Source organism: Nomascus leucogenys, chromosome 14 (genome assembly GCF_006542625.1).
Source record: "Nomascus leucogenys isolate Asia chromosome 14, Asia_NLE_v1, whole genome shotgun sequence".
Lineage (NCBI taxonomy): Eukaryota > Metazoa > Chordata > Mammalia > Primates > Hylobatidae > Nomascus > Nomascus leucogenys.
The window spans coordinates 44,836,455-44,858,629 of NC_044394.1; positions in this window are offsets into that span (position 1 = coordinate 44,836,455).

The following is a 22,175-nucleotide window of genomic DNA, read 5'->3' on the forward strand; positions in this document are numbered from 1 at the left end:
CCTTTCTACCCTGTGGCTCTGTGAGGTCTGGATATTCTGAGGGGTGTGTGGAATTCTGTGTGTCTCTTTCTATGTGGCTGTTTGTGGGGTTGATCTCAACTATAGGCGAGGCTGTATTCCTGTCCCTTTGGAGGGCTCTGTGCTGTTTTCTCCTCTTTAGTCATCTAATATATTTTCCCATATGATGACTTTCAACAGTGTTTTTTGGATGTAATTTAATACTATATAATGAGGAGACTTAGAAACAACTGTCTCCACGGGCTAATGATGGACAGTTCTAGTAACAGCCACAGCCTCGTCTTCCTTTCTTATCACTTGAAATGGCCACTTACACTTCTGCCAGGTATCACCTGTGAAAGGCAGGGGTCTCCTTCCTCTGGATGTGTTTACTCATTTCCTGGAGTTCACCGGGTCGTTGTTCACTAAGAACAAGAAAGAGCTTCTGCTGTGCTTTCCACTGTCTTCGCAAGACAGAGGATCTTTCTCCAGGGACTTCCACGGACTCCCAGGGTGTCGAATATTCAGATCCTCAGATCCCTGTTTATGGTAGAATCATAAGACCCTGCAGAACATTCGCAGATAAAACAAACGGTGGCATAGAGCACGGCCCTTTTCCTTCGTGGAGAAGCGTGCACTACCCACTCTCAGAAACCTTGAGAACTCAATGTAAGTATTGTAAAAATTACTTCATAACACATTTGACTTTTGAGACGAAATTACACTGTAGCCAGCTCTTTTGCATCTGTTTTTTTCTGAAGATAAAATTATTCTCTATTAAATTACAAATCTTAAGGGGTATAATACTGCTAACAACATTTGTGTACTAGATATTTCTAATATTGCTAGAGACTGTTGAATTTAAAACCTCTAATTATATAGGTGTTAAAACCTAAATATTCAGTAGCCAAAAACTAATGGAATCTTTTCAGGATTATTCAATACTACCTGAATCTTTTGAATTATAAACTACTCACACATGTATAAAATAAATATGTTCAGTAGCAAAAATCCTGATGTGACATATTTTTCTGGATCAAAACATGTAATCTCAAAAATTTGGCTGTGACTTTTTTTCCTTAACTTAATGGAGTAACAAAGACTTGTGAAATGGACAGAGAGGATGACTGGATATTAACAGTAGCCTGTTTAACCCTCCATTAATTTTGCCTTCCACTTCTCCTACACAGCATAATTCTGGGCTTAAATTTGAATAAAAACCCACTGGTAAGAGCAGAAGACTAGAACAGGAATTATTTTAACAAGCTTTTGACTTAGAATCAGTTGCCATTAAAATTATTAAATGTAATCATACTTTAGAAGGTGATCATGCTGTGGTGAAATAAAAATAGAACAAGTGTGAGGCAGTTGCAGTATTACAGAGCAGGGTTGGAAAGCTTTTCTGTAATTAGCCAGGTAGTCAGTATTTTTACTTTAGGCTATGTAGGCTGTATGGACTTGATAGCCACTACACAGATTTGTCATGTCGTGTGAAAGTAGCCACAGATGAAATGAGTGGGTGTGACTGTGTTGCAATATGTTTATTTACTAAAGCAGGTGGTGGGCCAGGTTTGGTCCTTGGGCCATAGTGTGCTGACCCCTGGAATAAAGTAACTAGAGGAGGCTTCACTGAAAAACTTGAAGAGGAGCTGACTACTTATGAAAACATCTATTTTTGCATTTATATAAATAAGAAAAGTTTATCATGCTTTAGCCATGTTTTTAGGGTTTGTTTGCTTGTTAATTTAGTTTTGTTTTGCTATAAAACCTAGTATTTCTTGAACCAGTGCCACTCCCATAGCTTCAGATCATCATGTATATACAGATAACTCCCAAATGTGTATCTCTAGCTCTATCCTTTCTCCCTAACTCTAGATTGCTATGTCAAGCTGCCTACCACCTGACAGGCCTAGTTGGATGTATTACCCACATCTCAATCTTCACTGAATGTTTGACTTCAGTCTTAAAACCTATTTCCACCCCAAACCCTGTCAGACTTTCCCATCTGAGTTGATAGTAACTCCATCCTTCCAACCTCTGAGACCCAAAGACTGCAGTTCCCTTTGACCTTTCCTTTTCTCATACTAACATTGAGGCCATCAGGGCATCCTGTTTGCTCCACCTGTGTAGTATCTGCAGAAGCCAGTCATGTCTTACTCCCTCCATTGCCGCCATCCTGATCCAAGCCGGCTGATGTGCTCTTACCTGGGCTAATGATCTTCTTGCCTCTGCTCTTGGCTCCCTGTAGTCTTGTAGCAGACAGTATTATCCCTTTAAGACAAACCTCTGCTCAGGATTCCATCGTGGCTCCCAAGCTCACTAAAGCGAAAGTCGAAGCCTTCGCCATGGCCCAGGCAACGCTACATGATTTGGCTCCATGTGACCTCTCTGATTGCGTCTCCCAACATTTTCCTCTTGCTCACTCTTCTCCAGCCATGATGGCCTCCTTGATATTTCTTAGACACTGCAGGCCCCTTACCAGCTTAAAGCTTTTTGCACAAGCTCTTCCCTCTGCCTGAGATGCTCTTCCCAAATAGTCGAATGGCTGATACCTTCATCTCTTTCCAGTCTCTAGTCAAATATCACCTGCTGAAATCACCCTATTTAAAATTCCAACACCAACCCTCAGAATCTCCTATGCCCTACTTCAAATTTGTTTTTTTTTCATGACATTTCCATCTTTCAAAATACTGTAGTATTTACTTACTGTTAGGTTTCCTTCTTTCTCCCACATTAGAAGTTAAATCCCTCAAAAGCAGAGAGGGACATTTTTCTCTTTTGTGCTTATGAGGGTAACTGGCACAAAACAGGTGCTCCAAAATTACTTGTTGAATGAAGATAAACGGCTTGAAGATGATATACAAAGGTGGTCAGTCCATCAGTTTTCTCTGAGAGTGGACTGGAAATAGAAGAGTCCAGAATGAGAAACAGTGGGAAGGTTGTTTCTACCTCGGGGCTTAACCTTTATAATCAATACCTTCTAATGCTGTATTATTGACAGGAACAGATTTCATGTATATGTACTGACATTTATTTGTAAATGAGTTCTTCAAAGCATTGGAATGTTTTGTGGTTTGAAAAATTAAGTGCCTTCGATTAAATTTAAAACGTTCTCATTTCTGGGTTTGTCAATAATAGAGGCACACAATGTTTTATATTATCTCAAAATTTTATTTTTAAACATTAACACAATAGACATCAAAAGTAAGTTTGCAACGCTGTAATGCCAATATTTCTGTTCAGAAATGTAAACTGCCAGTAGCTATGTAGAAACATCCACATTTATGCTAAGTGAATTACCCCATGCTATATACATTCTCCTGTTAATTATTAGTTTTATATTCATATAAAAAGAGCTCAACCCACATAATGTTTTGTTATTAATTATAATAAAATGTAAACATATAACAATTTATAAGGGTATTCTTAGTCCAATAAAAGCATGCATTAAGAAGTTTGTTAATTTGTAAAATGTCCACGTTAGAAATATATCAAAAGTGTCAGACACTTAACCTTTGTGACAGTATCATAGGTAAATGACAACAGTCATGCTTCATTTTCATAAGTGCTAATAAAACTATTTTTCAAATATGAAAGCCCTATAATAAAGTGTTACATATTTGAACAACCAAATTACAGTGTTTAAGTTTCTAAGTCATATAGCTTTTTCAATTGAGTTGAAAAAACCTATATTAAATACATCTTATATGTTAGGAATGCAAAATGCTTGTTTGCCAGTGCCACAAAGAAATAGCACTTGAACACAAATTTAATTCTCTCAGCAAGGCAACTTTTACTTTCTGCAGAAAGGGCACACTCACCAGCAGCCTTGCCATGAGAGCACACCAAACATAGGAAAAGCAGGCATAGTTATCCCTTACGCATTTGGGTTGTCCTTACTGCTGTGTTCTGCATCCGTTGACTGGAGCCGAACCTCACAGTGTAAAGTGATACCCGATTTGCTAACAATCTAAAACTTTCTTAAATAGGTAAAGGCAAGGGAGAACAAAGGAAAGAAGGAAGTTGGTTATGAAAGACTTAAAGAAGGAATAACATTTCCAAATAAGGAAGGAGCATAGGCTGTGAGCTGGAACATGCCTGTGAGCATGTCCAACAGCTACACAGGATAGGGCTTAACAAAGAGTTATTAGCACAAAGCAAGGAAGCTTGAAGAAAGTTAGTCTTTAAAAGAAACTATTATTTCAAACACTTGTGATTTATTCTTTAACAAGAAGGGAAACTTTGAAGAGGGACCTTTTTACTTTCTACATATATATTTATTTACATGTCATTAATATATTGACAAAAATATTTTCCTTAAAAAATGCATCCTGTTGCTAAGAGCAGCAAAAATGAGCACAAAATGGTATTTAATAATTGTGTAACAAAAAGTAATTTGAAGAATACTTCCACTCATGAGGAATGCATGATGTATTTATAGATCACTGATTTCAAAGAGTTACAATGAAAGCAGGTGCTTCACATGCATGAGGATGTGCTGCAAAGATGATTGGACAGGAAACCAGGGATTCCAGAAATTACTTGTGGTAATCCTGCTAACTAGCTCCCTTGATAAATGACTTAATCTTCTGATCTTTAATTCTTTAGGGGCGAAATCACTGTGGTCATTCTCAAACCTAAAATGTTATCCCAATCAGCACTATTCAATATAAATGTAATGCGAGTCACACATGTAATTTAAGTTTTTATCCTAGCCACACTGGAAAAGTTAGAGAAATGAATAAAATTAATTTTAATAATATATTTTACTATATATGTTCAAAATCTTATGTTAACATGTAAGTGAGAGAATGATGAAGATATATTGCATTTTACAATACTAACTCTGAAATCTGGTGTGTAGTTTACATTTACAACACACCTTAATTTGACCTAGCCACATTTCAAGTCCTGAACAACATGTGGCCACTGATGATGATATTAGGTTGCACAGACATAAACATGAAAATAGTCTTGTTATTTCTTGTAAAATAGACACAGAGAGAAAGAGTGGTTGAGTGTAATAAAATGTTGAGAATTCTCAGATCAATAACTTTGATATTTTTTCATGATGATACTGTGGATATATTTTATGTGAGCAGAGAATGACACAGATGTGCACACACATACCCCTCCAATGTTGCACAGAAACAAACCATATCCAAACTCCACAGTTAATTGATAATTCCAATGCAATGCGAGCTTTTCTTAGTTATAAACGGATTTTAAAAATTAACCATGATATATTGAATATACATTTTAAACTTAACTGTGTTCTTTTCATCCTTTGCTATTAAACTATATTTATGCAGGAATTACAACAAAATTTGATTTGGTCATACCTGATACTCTACCTTTTATTCTCATTTACTTTGAAATAGAAATTGCATACATATAGTGTGGAGCTTGTTAAGTTTAAGCAAAAATTATCAGATAGTTTAGTTTATTAACAACAAATGTCTGTTCAGCATTTTCTGTGTCATGTAGAACAGAAATTAAAACAACAAGCTTACGATATTGTAGGGAAAGATTATTTAGCGTAGAAATCATTAAATGCAACTCAAAGAAAACACAATTTTTTTTTCTTTTTTTGGGATGAAGTCTCGCTTTGTCACCCAGGCTGGAGTGCACTGGTGCCATCTAGGCTCACTATAGCCTCTGCCTTCTGAGCTCAATTGATTCTCCCATCTCAGCCTCCCAAGTAGCTAGGTTTACAGGTGTGCACCACCACACCCTGCTAATTTTTTGTATTTTTAGTAGAGACAGGGTTTCACCATGTTGGCCAGGCTGATCTTGAACTCCTGACTCAGGTGATCCACCCACCTCAGCCTCCCAAAGTGAAGGGATTACAAGTGTGAGCCACCACACCTGGCCCAAAATTCTTTTTTAAAATGAATTTAACTGGCTAAGGAATGAGACCTCAAAAAAAGCCAAACAAACAAAGAAAAACCATCTGATGACTCTCCATGCCTGGGTGTGGCTCCTCCTCCTTCCAGGTATTGGCTTTATTCTCATGCTCCATGGGGGTGCAAGACAGGTTGGCAGCTCCATCCCCCATCCTCCCAAGTTCGATTGCAGAGAGAAAGAGTCCTCCACATTTTCCTGGCATCACATCAGGACCTCATCACAGGCTCTGCCTGGGGCATGTGGCTATCTCTGACTCAAGCATTGTGGCCAGGAATTACTTGGTCTGTGTTCTAGCATGCCGTTTTCAGTTTAGAATAGGTGGGGAAATTTATAGACAGTATCTCCCTTTATGCCATGAGCATAAGAATCCACAGTGTTTCATTTCTTCACCTCTGTGTCTCCTTTAAGCAGAATCTACCAGTGTGGATCCATGTGCATATGTTATATTCTTTGATTCTCTACTAATCCAAATCCATTTTCTTCTATACTCCACACATTTCACAACATTTCAGATTCCCTGATGCTGCCCTTGATTACTCTTTCAAACTTTTATTGATTTTAAAAAATATTGTTCATGTACATCATTTCCTGAAAGTGTTTAATGGGAAGGGAAGTATATATAGGTGCTGAATATATCATCTTGAATCAGAAATTAAAACAAATAAATTTGTACAACTGGAGGGCAGGACTAAAGTAGAGGAATGACTTAGTGGCCAAAAAAAATGACTGTGATCAATGTTCAATAGTTACAGAAATAAAGAAACCACATCAAGAAACCAATGAACATACACACATCATTTTGTTTTAATGGAAAATGAAGTTCAAGCAACAGACAATATATTCCAGAGGCTTCTGCCTGTTGTTCTAAGAAGCATACCTCAGATGATTTATTTTCTAGTGTTAGACACTGAAATTTGAGAATCGTAGAAATTATCCTGATATGGTTCAAAATGTGATTCTAACCTATGATACTGCCACACCAGCAGATTTGTGGACCTCTTCCCATTTTGTTAACGCATTATATATATATATCCAGAACATTTTTATTTTTTTGAGATGGAGTCTCACTCTGTCACCAGGCTGGAGTCCTGTGGTGCAATCTCAGCTCACTGCAACCTCAGACTCCTGGGTTCAAGTGATTCTCCTGCCTCAGCCTCCCGAGTAGCTGGGACTACAGGTGAATGCCACCACGCCCAGCTAATTTTTGTACTTTTAGTAGAGATGGGGTTTCATCATGTTGGCCAGGATGGTCTCGAGCTGTTGACTTCGTGATCCACCCACCTCAGCCTCCCAAAGGGCTGGGATTACAGGCATGAGCCACTGCACCCGGCCTATCCAGAACACTTTGGATAGTGAGAGCACAGCGTGCTGGCTGCTTCCCAGGCTTGGATTCAGAGTCTTGGATGTGAACCTTGGTGTAGCTACTTACAGTGATCTGAGCTTGGGAAATCTATTTAAACTTTCTGAACTTCAGTTTCTTTCTCTATGAACTAGGGATACTAATATTTACTTCACATTGTTGGTTTTGGACTTAGAATTCATGTTTGTGAGACAGCCCGTGTGGCAGCTGTCCTGTTGCTGACTAGAGTCTGCACGTGCAGCCAGCAAGCCGAGGCCCACAGTGACACAGCTTCACAGCCTGTTGGTCCAGTGCCCCACAGCTGGGGAAAGGCAGAAAGCTACAGTGAAGATCCAGGAAAATGCTAAGGTGATAACAAAAATCACATCACATAAAATAACTGTAATGCATTCTCGAGGGTTTTTCCTCTGATTTTGACATTTTTTGAGAAGAATAACAAAACTAACAGCTTCATACTGTATCTTACCAATAATGAGAGCATTTTTGATGGGAATAGATGTGCGATGCTCATTCGATATCATCTGAGTGACATTTTGGAATGTATCACAGCCATGAGCAATGTGCAAACCTTTCTGTTGTGCAACTGAGAAGACTGACAACAATGAAAATAAACAAAAAGTTAATCCTTAAATAAAGCATTTAAAGAGAAATGTTAGCACATAAGGGAGGAAACTGGAAGATATTTCACCTATTTTTTTAGGCTTCAGCACACTCATTTTAAAAAGAGAATTGAAATCAGAATATTCCAGGATTATTTAAGTAGCTAGCTCATTCAGTTAAGGCCAAACCGTTTTTCGTTTAGCTCTTACTGGTACATGAAATCTATGAAATAAGGGTATGCTGTTTAAAGGCAGAGCTGTGGGTAGAATATATCACATCTGTCAATTGACATTTCTTACTTAGACTAGCAAGGTATGGTAAGAATTTTCAAAACATTTTACTTAAAATAATTTTAATCATAATTAGGATAAATCTTGTTTTCCTTCTTTCTCCTTGTCTGCTTTCAGAAATCATAATTACTATAAGCCAGCATTTGTCAGCCTCCGAAGTGCTGGCAATTACTACAGTATAGACTTTCTTTCCAAACTGCGGCAGTGACTGATTCAAAATATCTCAGGATTACTGTGCTGTAAGAAATGATTTAATGTTATCCGTTGTAAATGTAATTAATTAACTTAATTAGACCTTATTTGTTGAGGATTCTACTTGATACACAATTCTGTAGTAATTAGGGGGAAGTAGATGAAAATCTTATACATGTAAAGACATTACATTTTATTTATCCTCTACTTCCAAAATAGATATATATGAATGCAGTTAAGATATGACAATAAAACCAGAGCAATATAAAACCAATTAATATGATAAGTGAAAGAGATATACCTCATAATCTCTTGTTCATATTCCTTATCTCTGGTGAATTTTGGACAATTTCTTCAAATATATTTTACAATTCATTAATTCTCTTTTTGTTGTGTGGGATTTAATATTTAATGAGACCTACGCTTTTGATTTCTTTATCCAAATTTTTTATATTTTCTACATTGTTTTTCAGTTTGCTATTTTTAAAAATTTTAAATCAAGAGAAAAATAGAAAGAATAATAATCTGAAAGGCATACAAATATAAAACCTTCGTGAGGGTTCACCAGTTGGTAATATTTTTTACATTTTTGCTCTTCCTCTCCCTACACACAAACACACACACACGTGCAGGTGTGTAAACTTTGCTTTGCTGAACTTTGTTAAAGTTGAAGACAGAGATGCTTTACCCTTAAGTCAGCATGTATCTCTGAAGAGCCTGTACAATATCCATCGTTACCACATTAACATCCTACACTCCAGAAGTTAACATTACTCTAATAATATTGTCCACATTTAAGTTGACCCAACTGACCTCAAATTATCTTTTACACGTTTTTCTCCTCATCCAGGTCCACTCAGGGATCCTGCATGTTAATTGCTTTCTCACAGCCTGTGACAATACTGACAATAAATACTTAACAGTAAGACGGCATGAGAAACACTTCAGCAGAGGGCATTTCTTTCTTCCCAAAAGAGCAGAGGCTGTGATCCTCAATTTCTCCATTATTTCCCTTTTGTGGCAAGCATATTATTTTTTCTAGTGTCTCATTTCATTTCACTGAGGATATCCTCCAGGAACCTATCTATGCCTTGACGGGTGGGTCTTACAACCAGCTAACAGAAAGGAAGACACTTGAGCGTCGCTTACACATGAGGCCAACAGAGGCACATTACCCAAAAAATAGACAGCTGTGTGCTACAGCTCTCTCTGGGGGCAGTGGTGAGTGGAACCATCCTGGGAGCTGGGCCTCACAGAGCACCCTGGCATGGACGTGGTGCAGCAGGAGGAGAGGCTGGAGTGAGCAGGTGGAGAGCTGGTTAGCGGTGAGTGGGTTGGTCAGGAAGGAGCCATCCAGAAAGATTGGGGTCAGGGGGTCCAAGGTAGAGGCGTGCAAATGGACTTAGAGGACAGAACAAAAATCATGGGCATCTTTTTTTTTTCCCAAAAAAATCCCATTCAGAAAGGGCATTGTTAAGTGTCGTGAAATTGCCCATCAGAAAGCATCCACCCTACAGGGAGATGGGAGACAGAGCGTGGCCTGCATGGTGTAGGAGAGCCTGATGCTTTCCATAACCATCCCATTTGGTAGAAGGGACATGAACAGAGACGCCGCGGTGGCAGGGATGGAGACTAAGCCTGCAGGTGTTTCCCTCAGAGCCCTCCAGCCCTCTGAGGGTGACAGCTCATCCTCCCCAGCACTGACTGTCCTCACTGCCTGCTGGTCAGCACCACCCTCCGAGGGCTTACAGAAAGGCTGTTTGAACTGGAGTCCTACCTATATCTCCTCAAAGAAGGAACCTCCTTTATAATTAAGCAGGTGCGGTATGACCATGCTCTGTTGGTCTTTCCATTGACCACACCACCCTGAGCAGCCGGCCTAATAGAACTCTCACCTGGCCTATGGAACACTCATCTACAGTGACTGCTCACAGACAACGCCCTGTGGGCTGGGGTGCTGCCTTAGAAATGAGGTACATGCAGCAAATCAATACCCATTATCTGAAGCAGTATTCCTATGAAAATACTCGGGTCTGGAAACCAAGCCATGCATGGAGGTTTGGCCCCATTTACCATCATTACAATGACCCACTTGTGGAATGTGTGCTTTTCTTCCAGCAAACGTAGGTGCTGCTGGAATAAGAAGTCTGGTTTCCAGAGCATGCACCTTGTATCAGGGGACAGAATAAAGTTTCACTGATCCTGAAGCTGAACAACCACCCTGTCATTTCAGTCTTCCTATTGTAGTGGGCCAGTGGGAGAAGAAATGAGTTACCATATTAGAGGCATTAATTAAACTCTGATTACCCTGAAAACCAAGTGATGCTACTATGCAAGGAGAGTCACAAGAATAGGTCTACAATCAGGAGATTCATTGGACTATTTCTTGGTACTTAGTGGACCATTTCCGCTAATAACCATACATGGGCATCTGACGCCACTTTGGCTCGGCAAAGGTTAAAGCAAATAAGAGCTTTGCTACTTTGTGGATGATGGTCAGTGTCACCTACCAGGCAAGTAACCTAGACCCACAGCTGAGTGTGGAGCAGCATCAGAAGGCGCATTAGAGGAGGGAGGGAGTGAATATTAGTCACGATCTTGAGATCAACTGCAGCGGCAGAGACTATCTTACTATAAGCCTCTGATTTTGAATAATTCGTGGAGTTTAGGGCTATTTATGAGAGATTGTAATTAATCTAGGATATTAGCACATCTAAGTGGTGCAAGAGAGGAATTGTGCTTAGATATCTTCTATGCTGTGTCTCACATACACTTGGTCTAAAGTTTTGCTCCAGGTCTGCTGCAGCAACCACATGCACACATTAGCCTGAGAGCACCTTGTGTCGACTGTACTAGGAAGCTATTGCTCGCTAATGTCACTGTATGGGACTCCTGTAGGACTTCTCAGACCTTCTGATGCATGCACAGACCTCAGAGGAGGGGGAATAAAAAACTTTCTGGAAATCCTTGTCTAACGGGAAACTAGTGGTTAAACAATGCCATTCTTCTATGTCTCAGACAGACAATAATGAAACACATTTTATATGGTCTCTTTGGAGTTCTCCCAGAGGGAAGGACTCTAGTTGCCCCAGGTAACTAGAATTACTCAGCTTAGCAGTCATCCTCATGTTGCCTTTTCTCCTTGTCCTATTTCACCATCACTTGCTCCTGTGGCTTATTTCCCACAATAAACTACATGCCAGCAAACCTTTGTCTCAGGTTCTGCCTCAGGGTAAGGTGGAATGAATCCAAGCTGAGATATCTTTGAATAGGGTGACAACGTAATGCATGTGATTCATCTAGTAAACAAGGACTTTCCCAGGCAAACCAGAATGTGTGTTCACTATGCCCAGGAAGGCTAAATATCAGGTGTAAAAAAAAATCATTAAAACTTATAAACTCAATACTATGGGCATAAAAGTGAAGAAAATCATAGATTCAATGAATGAAAGTTCAATGTAATAAAACATTAAAAAACAGTGTATTAGTCTGTTCTTATGCTGCTAATAAAGACATACCTGAGACTGGGTAAATTTATAAAGGAAAGAAGTTTAATAGACTCACAGTTCCACATGGCTGGGGAGGCCTCACAATCACGGTGGAAGGGCAAGGGACATCTTACATGGCAGCAGGCAAGCAGAGAATGAGAACCAAGCCAAAGGGTTTCCCCTTATACAACCATCAGGTCTCATGAGACTTATTCACTACCACGAGAATAGTGTGGGGGAAACTGCCCCCACGATTCATGTCTCCCACTGGGGCCCACCCACAACATGTGGGAATTATGGAAGCTACAATTCAAGATGAGATTTGGGTGGGAACACAGCCAAGCCATATCAAACAATAATTTTTAAAGTGACTGAACTATAATATTGTATTCCTTCATCCATGTACCAATGTCCACTTAAATTTGTTTCTCCTATGCTCTTAGACATGTGATTCAAAGCCCTCATATTCTTCAGGCATTCTGGTTATAGGTAGATTTTCCTTTATAATGGCAGAGTAGACATAATAATGAATATTTAAACTTAACCACTGACTCAGTAGTCCCTGCAATTCTTTTGTGCTCAGTATTGAATTATAGGACTTGTTCTTATGAAAACACCATTCTTTGAGAAAAATTTCCTGTCCTGCTCCCTCTTAACCACAAAACTCTTTGAAGAAAGGGGCTGTATGTTTAATTATTTGTATGTAGAGGGAATTTTAGAAGGTGCAACTGAAGTTTGTTTAGGATAGGTTATAGACACTCTATTTTCATGACATCCTGGTACACCTTATGTGAGCCACAGTGATGAAATATATCAGAGACGGCAACCAATACTTAGCATTAAACTCTTTATCACATCCAGAGGCAGTGGATAAGTGCTACTTACCTCTTCATCTCCAGTAACTTTCAGAGAGGAGAAAATCTTTATGGAGACAATAAATCAGGATATGCAGGTTTGTTCGGATAATACTGGTGGGGTGTCAATGGGGTGAGGTTGTTTCTGCCCTCTCACCAATGCAAATGTGTGGTGTGTGTGTGTGTGTGTGTGTGTGTGTGTGTAGAAGCAGCTAGAATAAAACTAGTAGCTATTGTGTGTCAATTTGAGGGATGGAGATAATGTGTATGGTAAGTGAAAGGATGTTGTAACCAAGCCACTACTACTACCTGAAGTGGTTGTATTAGCTTGATGGAAGGGAATCCCATCAGGTTATGGGAATGTCCCAGGAAGAACAACATAAATATGGGAAGAGGAAAACCATTATGGTCCTGCAGAGAACACGTATAATAATTCAGGGCTCCTCAGAGAAGAAAGTGGCTTGGGGAGATAGAGTTCTTACCTTTAAACTGGTAGACAGCCAGAGGACAGTATTGCACGTACCTGGAAAATACATGTTAATACCAGGAACTCGGCCAAGACTTAGCACTATGTGGTTCTTTGTACATAGTATATGCTTATAAACACTGGCTGATAATGCAGGTACTGGGGCAAGATTAGCTCAATTAAAAAAAGAACCAATAAAATTACTTCCAGGATATGTGCCATAAACAGAAACGCTGCTTAGGAGGCTGTTTCCCCGGGTCCTGCCATAGTGGGCAGGGGTACCTTAAAATATTTTGATAATTAAAAAAGAAAGAAAAAAGAACTTTGGAATTAGTAAGATGTTTAAAAATGATGACAAGAATAAGAAAACTAGAAAATATTCAATAAACACATTCAGAATGCATTTCAAGGTAAAATGACCATGCTACCTGTATTTTATATGCATCCCAAGAAAAACATTACAAAATTACTGTCATTCTTGTGGATTTTGTCCATGCAGGGAAGAGTGGGCCTAGTGCCACCACTGGAGCAAGATAATGTGTCTCATTCTTAATCTCCCAAGGGGACACTAGAAATTCAAGTAATATTTGTACCAGGGTTTGGAAGCAGGCAAACAAAAGATTGCCAAGTATAATAATTGGAATTTTTCTAATGACAAAATAATAGATGCCCAGAATATTGTTGATTGTCTGGCATACCAAATCACAACTCAGGGCTTGTGGCCAAATTAGTAGCACAAGGTGGGACTGATCTGTTCCCCCATCCCCCAGACTTTCACAATTCTTCCTTTTTGACAGATATTTAATGAGAAGTAGTGCATACAAATACATTTTTATAAACTATTGTTAACAAAAGCAATTTCAGGATTTTGAATAAGATGAAAATAAGCTGATCAGATTCAACAAGTATTCATGTTAAAAATATTAAGCCGTTTTGCTCATGGTTTAGCATTATAATTATATGATGTCTATTTAATTTTCTATCTTAAATTTTTATGTCAATAAATTGAAGTCCCTAACGTAGAATTTCTCCTCCATAATTATTTCTAATTAGCCCTGCATATGTTTTATTTATGATAAATGCCATTTGCTCTCCTTTTAGTTTCCGTATTACAAATTCATTATGATTAGCAGCGAAATTTTCGGAAATATTTTTTACATGACATTTTTTGACTTGTATACAAAGCAAAAAATCCTCAAAATATTTCAGAGTAAAAAAGAAAACCACTATTGTTAGCAAGCTGACCTATTTAGGTTTGGACTTTTCTATATTTTAAGGTATGTGTACCTTGGAATGGTGCTAATGTCTCCTAAAACCTGCTTGCCTATTTCCCTGCTGCCACCAGGAATTTATAAAAAAGTTGAGCACGTTAAAATGTTGACATCTCTGATACCGTCTTCATTCAGAGTTACTTCAAGCCCAGCAGCAAAGGAGCTGCAGCGGAACCTGGTGGCTTCATGCTTCTCATTTACTACCATGACTAAAACACACACACACAGTAAGAGAGAGTGCGTAATTGCCCACATGTTTAAGACCTTCCCCAAGGTCTACCACTGCATGTGTTGTGTGGTGTGAAGAGTGTGAATTCTGGAGTTGGACTGCGAGAGTCGGAATCCTGGCTCTGCTATTCGCTGGCAGACTGGCCTTGGGATAATTTCTTAATCTCTAAAATAGAGAGTTTCAAATTGTAAAATGAATATGAAAACACATACCTGCCACATTAAATTATTTTCATATTAAAGTGGTCAATCACTGTAAAGAAAGCATCAGGGCAGTGACTGGAGCACCGTAAATACTCAATAAGTGCTAGCTATTATTACTTCAGGAAATGACTGGGAAATATCTACATATTGACTTAAGCCTACTTTTTGTTTTTCAATTTCAACTTTCATTTTAGATTCGGGAGGTACACGTGCAGGTTTGTCCCATGGTGTGTTGCATGACACTGAGGTTTGGGGTAAAGCACACATTTTCAAAGTAAAAATGTTAAGTGTTAAAAAGAAAGGAGGAAGCAGCAGTAAAATGTTGGATTCGGAGAGACTGTGGAGCACAACTGTGTGTGGAGTGGTGCTGGTGGGTATAATGTCTCCACTTCTTACAATAGCAGAACATATTTTTTTTCAAGGGAAATATACCTCATATGGCTTAAGTAAAGTGATGCTGCACACCATCTCTTCCCATACCCTGGGGAGTTGACATATAGCTCAGGTGGTGAAACAGAGACCCAACTTTCTCACCACTGTGTTTACATCAGAAAAGAGCATATGGTTCGAATGCAGCTGATAGTTCTCTAAGATGAGATATTTAGATTTGGGGTATCAGAGGCTGCATTAGTTTGTTTTGTATTGCTATAAAGGGATATCTGAGACTGGGTAATTTATAATGAAAAGAGGTTTACTTGGCTCATGGTTCTGCACGCTGTACAGGAAGTGTAGTGCTGCCATCTACTTCTTGTGAGGCCACAGGTAGCTTCCAATCATGGCGGAAGGCAAAGGGGGAGCAGCGTGTCACATGGCAAGACAGGGGGTGGGAGGGACAGGTGCAAGCCTCTTTTAAACAACCAGCTTGTGTGAACAAATAGTGTGAAAACTCACTCATCACCAAGGGGATGACAACAAGCCATTTATGAAGGATCCACTCCCATAACCCAAACACCTCCCACCAGCCCCACCTCTAACATTGGGGTCACATTTCCATGTGAGATTTGGAGGGAACACACATCCAAAGTAAATCAGAGGTAGCCCTTTCCTTTGGTATCACGAACCTGAAGGACATATTGAGGGTCAACTTTTTCACCAAATGTGGAGCTACTTAAATATAATGCTAAAAGATAAATCGTTCCCAAAACGGAGTGAGAGAAAAAACTTAGTGGAATTCTTTGAGCATCTGGATCTGATTGTGCCAGAAGCCATATATACTCCTGGACTATGCAATTTTGTGAGTCTATAAACCAGTATATTTTCCCCCAAGTTTTTCAGCATTAAATTTCTGTCATACACAATCAAAAGACCATTGGATTAACATCTTGGGCTTCGATGCAGAATAATGTCATAGATAAAGCTCTAGAATTGGAGGGGAAGAAGGAATTTCAAGTGTTGACATTACTTATGAGTATTAAATAAGAGGGAATAATTTAGATTCTTACCACTTTCATTATTGTAAAATAAAGACATCAACCTCTGCTTGTCTCATAAATCTTGAGGAAGTTCAGTAAAGCAATGTGTGTGATGGACTCTGCTGTATGAGGTTACATTTTTCAGTCAAAATAACAGATAGATGGAGTACTGGACTTTGTACTTTTTTTTTTTTCCAAAGCCTTACTCCGTTGCTCAGGCTGGAGTGCAGTGGCACGATCTCGGCTCACTACAGCCTCTGCCTCCCGGGTTCAAGCGATTCTTCTGCCTCAGCCTCCCGAGTAGCCAGGATTACAGGTGCACACCAGCACGCCCGGCTAATTTTTCTATTTTTAGTAGAGACGGGGTTTCACCATGTTGGCCAGGCTGGTCTCAAACTCCTGACCTCATGATCCACCCACCTCGGCCTCCCAAAGTGCTGGGATTACAGACGTGAGCCACCACGCCCGGCCTGGAATTTGTACTTTCCAACACTGTTGAGAAATACACCTGTAAGCTATGAGTACCCACCTGCCTTTACATGTAAACATCAAAAACACATTAGTCAGCTTATGAATAGAATAGAAAAGAATAGGTGAAATCTTTCCATTTATAATACACACATCTGATTGTTTATTGGACATATAATTGCAAAGTCTTCTTAGCAGAGTGATTGATCACAACCTTTAAAATTGTATACTCTGCTAAATTACCAGTGCTTTACTGCTACCGAGAAGCACACTAATGCAGCTTGAAGGAGGGAATCCTGAGGACGTTGTTAAATCTCCTGCATGGACTTCACGGTCTAATGCAGTGACCATTAGCCCTTCTGTTGCATTGTTAATGGTTCTTGCTTGCCCTTGAATTATTGAACTTGCAAATGTATGTTTTCATGTGTGTAATTCAGATAGCAAAGAAAATAAATATATTATTCTTTATATTTAATTTTTATATTATATATTGTATTGGTAACTTTAGTCTTTTAGAAAATGTTTAAAATGTGTTGGCATTCAACTAGAAGCACTAACTGAATTTTCCGTTGAAAATTCAGACTCTAACTTTGGTTTGGGTGATGCAGTGATTTGTAGTGATGTCTGGAGCTCTGTCCCAGTTCTTAGAGTGCTGAAGTTAGAGCTGCTTATGCCATGTTCACTGGCCTGTAAAACGAGTAGCTGGGCACCTGTCTGAGTTCAGTGATCCATAGCATAACTAACATTAAAGCTGAAACCATGACTGTAATGTTTGTGGTCTTGTCAGAAACGGCCTAAGTGGGTCAGGCATTGAAACTGTTCCACTTTTCTCCGAGGCAGAGTTGAGACACTGATATGGAAATACGGCCCAGATGATGTCTTAAGGGCTGGAGCTGATCTCATTTCCATTTCCATTTCTCAAAGGTATCCACGTAATGCCTTTAAATGCAGCCAAAAAAGAAAGATCTCATTAGTTTTCTTCTTGATCTTCTTGTTGTCACAGGAATGCACTTAAGAACTGAAATTACATTCTGTGCATGTTGAGAGTTGGTCCAGCTGGATCAAGTGTAATATGATTGCAGGCCCTGAGCGATCTGAGGCCTGCAAGAGGAAGATACTGTCAAGACTCAATTTTCCACAATCATCTCCAGCTTTGTGCTGTGCCCAACAGATTGGAAGTCTGAGAATGCTTTATCACCCTTCATAAAGTCAGCAGCCACAGAGCTGTGCCAGGGTTGTGCACTACTATTGTGAGGTAAAGCTCGGGAATTCAAGTGAGAGATGCAACCATTAACACAAATCTTGACAGCACTTCAATCCAAGTGGGAAGTCTGACATTTTAAGAGAGGTATTCAGCAAAGATTTCAAAACACATTTCCACAATTACCTACACAACTCTGTAATTGTCTTGTTTTCAACTTTTTTTTCAAATATACTGTTAAAATAAATGGCATTTTGTGTGTGTGTGTGTATGTGTGTGTGTAGCTAGCTAGCCAGCTAGATAGAAGATAGAGAGAGAGATAGATAGATAATAGATAGATAGATGATAGATATAGATAGATAGATAGATATTTATATAATTTTAAGCTTGTGATATTATGGAATTTTATTCTTCAGTAGTTTCAAAAGAGAAGCTGTTTATATTGAAAAAACTCTTTTAACATAATACTGCATCCTTATAAAGCCACATGTAGTATTTTGGGGGAGTGGAGTTTGTTCCAGTGAAGGAAGATAGAGCATGGATTTACTTCTCAGAGACTGATCTTCCTTCATAAAGGATCTTTAGGCTTTGCTTACATCATGCTTTGAGATGTTTTATTTCACTGATAAGAGCTACTATCTGAAAAATATTTTATGTAAAAAAAATTGACCATATTCTCACATAGGACTATAAATACAAAAATTGAGTGATCACTCTTGTCCAACAAAATATAAATAAATGACTTTGGCCACAGCGTTTCTTGTTCTTAAAGGATTGGTTTTTAAAATTTTTCATTTTGATTTCTTTTATGTTAGTACTATAATAGTTGGGTATAGAGAACTCTGTTATCTGGAAGTCAAGAGATTTTTTTTCTAGTTATTTTAATTGTATTAGTAGAAAGTTAATGTTAATAATGTACATAAATGAATTATCAATTTTCAAATAAAGTTGCAATAATGAACATTTATAAATGATAATATTCTGATCATTGTTTAATCTTTGATTTTCAAGAAGCCCTCTGTAGGGTCAGAGAATTCAATATTCCTAGGACATCAAATCAAAAGAAGGGAAGACTGAGAGCTGCTCACCTTGAAGCAGGCTATGGATTAGACAGTTCTTCTATCTTGATTTTCAAGTTCCCCTGAGGACCCATCAAAGTCTTTTTTTTTCCCAGGAAGTATAGCTGATGAGGCCACAGGCTCTGACTCCACAGGGACATGAGTACCTTAAGCTTCGCAGATTGTGGAATGACCTAGCCTGTCTACTTAGTCTGTACCACTGAAATTCCATCAATGGAGATTGACCTTTGCTATGGTCAAAATAAGAGGTGCTTTAACTCACAGAGGTAAGATTTAGCATTTTGTGTCCCCTCTGCCTGTGCTGAGGCATCTGAGCCATGAAAGAAGCAGTGAATTGGGCTAGGGCTAGGGCTAGGGCTAAGAATTTGGGGTAGTCACACCATATTGAAAACTTGACCTCATAAAGAACATAAGGATTTATGTCATATTTATCTCCTTACTGTAGTATCAAATGTGAAATCCACCATAGTTTGATTCTCTCCTTTAGGCTTATAAACAAATTGGTCATTTCTTTGTCTTGAACTGTCCACTGTATATTTAGACAGAAAAGGAGTTTTAAGTCCCTTTTCCTTCTTCCCTTATCAATTAATACTGGACTGTGGATGTGTCCAGTGGGGACAGGACATACTAAATAGTGCCTACAGAGCATCTACCATGTGCTAGGCACTAAGTCTTGTATTTTACACAAATAATCCTACTTGGTCTTTACAGTGAAATTGGCACCATTATGTCAATTTGGTAGATGGTCAGCTTACAGTATAAAAGGTGAAGTGACCAGTCCAGGATTACGAAATCAATGAACCCTGTCCTCTGTGCTCTTACTGCAACATCTTTTGAGATTTCCATTTCCCTCTTAATAGCACATTCTAGGTAATAGAATCGACTTTAATTTATGTTGTTTAGTATACTTAGCAAAACCTAAAGGCAGAATATTCAGAGACCCTGTTCCCTCAAAGAATGCTTATGAGTTCAGTGGTAGTATGATATTACTTTCTGACAGATTCTGAAGTTAAGGTTTAAAAAATAGGTGTGATGATGCCAGGGAATATTTTATATATATGTATATATATATATATACATATATATATAATCTTTCACATTTCAATGCCTTTGGCTCAATGACTTGAAAACAACTTACTGCTACTTCTAAAAGATTAGACAGCAGACATTTACTCTGGAAGTAAAATAGTAGCTTAGCAACCATGGCTTTGTATTTGTTTCAAGCCATTTGGAAGCTGGAGAATCATTTTCCCCCCATGAAACATTTTACTCATTAATGAAGAACATTGATTCGTTGCACCTTGTAGACCTTTTGGCATTTTGTGTTAGACAAATAAACTTAGGCTCAATTTGATGGAATGAGAGTTATGGGTAGAGATGCTGCTTACGATCAAGTGTGACTGGTGCCATAAGAAAGAATAATTTGTCAACCTCGCTAAGAATTAAGAATCTGGGCTATTAATTCTGAGACATGACAGCACTTTAATTACTTGTTACTTAGAAATATGGTTGTTCAAATACGATTCAAGCATCAACTGCTTCTTTGTAGTTCTTGTTTTGATACTCTATAAATGATTCATGTTTGGGATTTTACACCTTGTTTTGAAAAGCACAGCATACATTCTTTTACCTATTGCTCCTTACATAATAGGTCAGCAAATGTATATCGGCCTCCACTACAGATCTGCTTTATGCTGAGCCTGGAAGTGTTGTACATGCTGGGAGTCTGAAAGTTTGGTGTTTCCATTATTATAGTTTACAGTTCAGAGCAAATATTTGGGTTGCACAAACATTTTCACTTCTAAAAATGGCAGTCACTTCATTTCTGCACCATTAATGAACATATACTCAGGGTAGTTTTGTTGCCAAGTGAACTGAATTAAATTGCTCACAATGAGGTTGTTGCATGTTAGTATTTAATACTTTGTCCAATAGCATCACATTCGTGTTATTATGAAAATTACATATATGATGATTATACTTTCAGAAATTCTTTGCTTTCTTCTGCTTTTTCTAACATTCTAAAATCAATTTAAATATACTAGTTTTGCAAAGTCTACAAATTGTTTTAGTAAACAACAACACAAAAATCCTGCCCCACCTACTTTCTCTCTCCCACCTACAAAATCAAAGCCAATGTTATGGGTCAAGCTGGCTCATGCACGGGGATTGTGGTTCCTTTTGATGTCTTGTGTATTTTGAAACATGTGTTGCCTGCACCAGTTCTGACTGTGATGTTCTATTCAAGTGTGGTTTGAGGTTGCTCATACAAGTCCAGGCATGATGCTCAAATTTGACTGTTTGTTATGTATTACAAAAAGCCAAGTGTGTATGCTTATTGCCTTGGAAAAAATGGATTTAACACTAGCTCAGCAAAGCTTTATGATATTGCTATTTCAAATCGTTTTGGTTCATTGATTAAATAAAAGGCAATTTGACTTGTTTAGCAATATTTAAATGAAAAGGGTATGTACTAATCTTTATGCAATTATACCCTCTGTATTTTTAATTTTACAGTATAGACTGCACACTGATTTGAACTATCAGTGTACTAAAGATAACTTTTACCCGTGATGCCTTTATTTTCGAGTTTGAAGGCCTTGAAAATAATTTTATTTTTGTAATTTTAGGCAGTAGGTATATACTGTGTATTCTCCCTAAGGGTAGATAAAATCTTTCTGTATCCAAGTGCAAGTCTGATTGTAGATTGTCCAATGAGGTTTAAGTAATGGTAGAACAGAAGCTAGCAGTTGGTTGAGCCAGTGGATCTTATAGGTTTACAGTTTCTGCAGCCCAACTCTGGCTCTCCACTTGTAACTGAAATACAATGAATGCAAAGGGCATAGCCAAACTTGGGCTCGGATCCCTGCTTTTCACATACCAGGTGACTGATCATGATCAAGCTACTGAGTCTGCATAATAATCTGTGTCCCAATTCATCAAGTAGGAGTGACATTTCTTATAAAATAGCTGCACATAATAGATACTCAAAAATGTTTCTCTTCTGATAGTTTGTACAGTACTTTATAAATTAGTACAAATTCTCTGTCTTAAGTAATCTTGAATACTTGGGGAGCAAATTTTGATTCAAGGAGGAAATATGAAAAATGACATAAAGGATAATTTTTCCTCCTTATTATCAGGAAATTCTGTTTCTT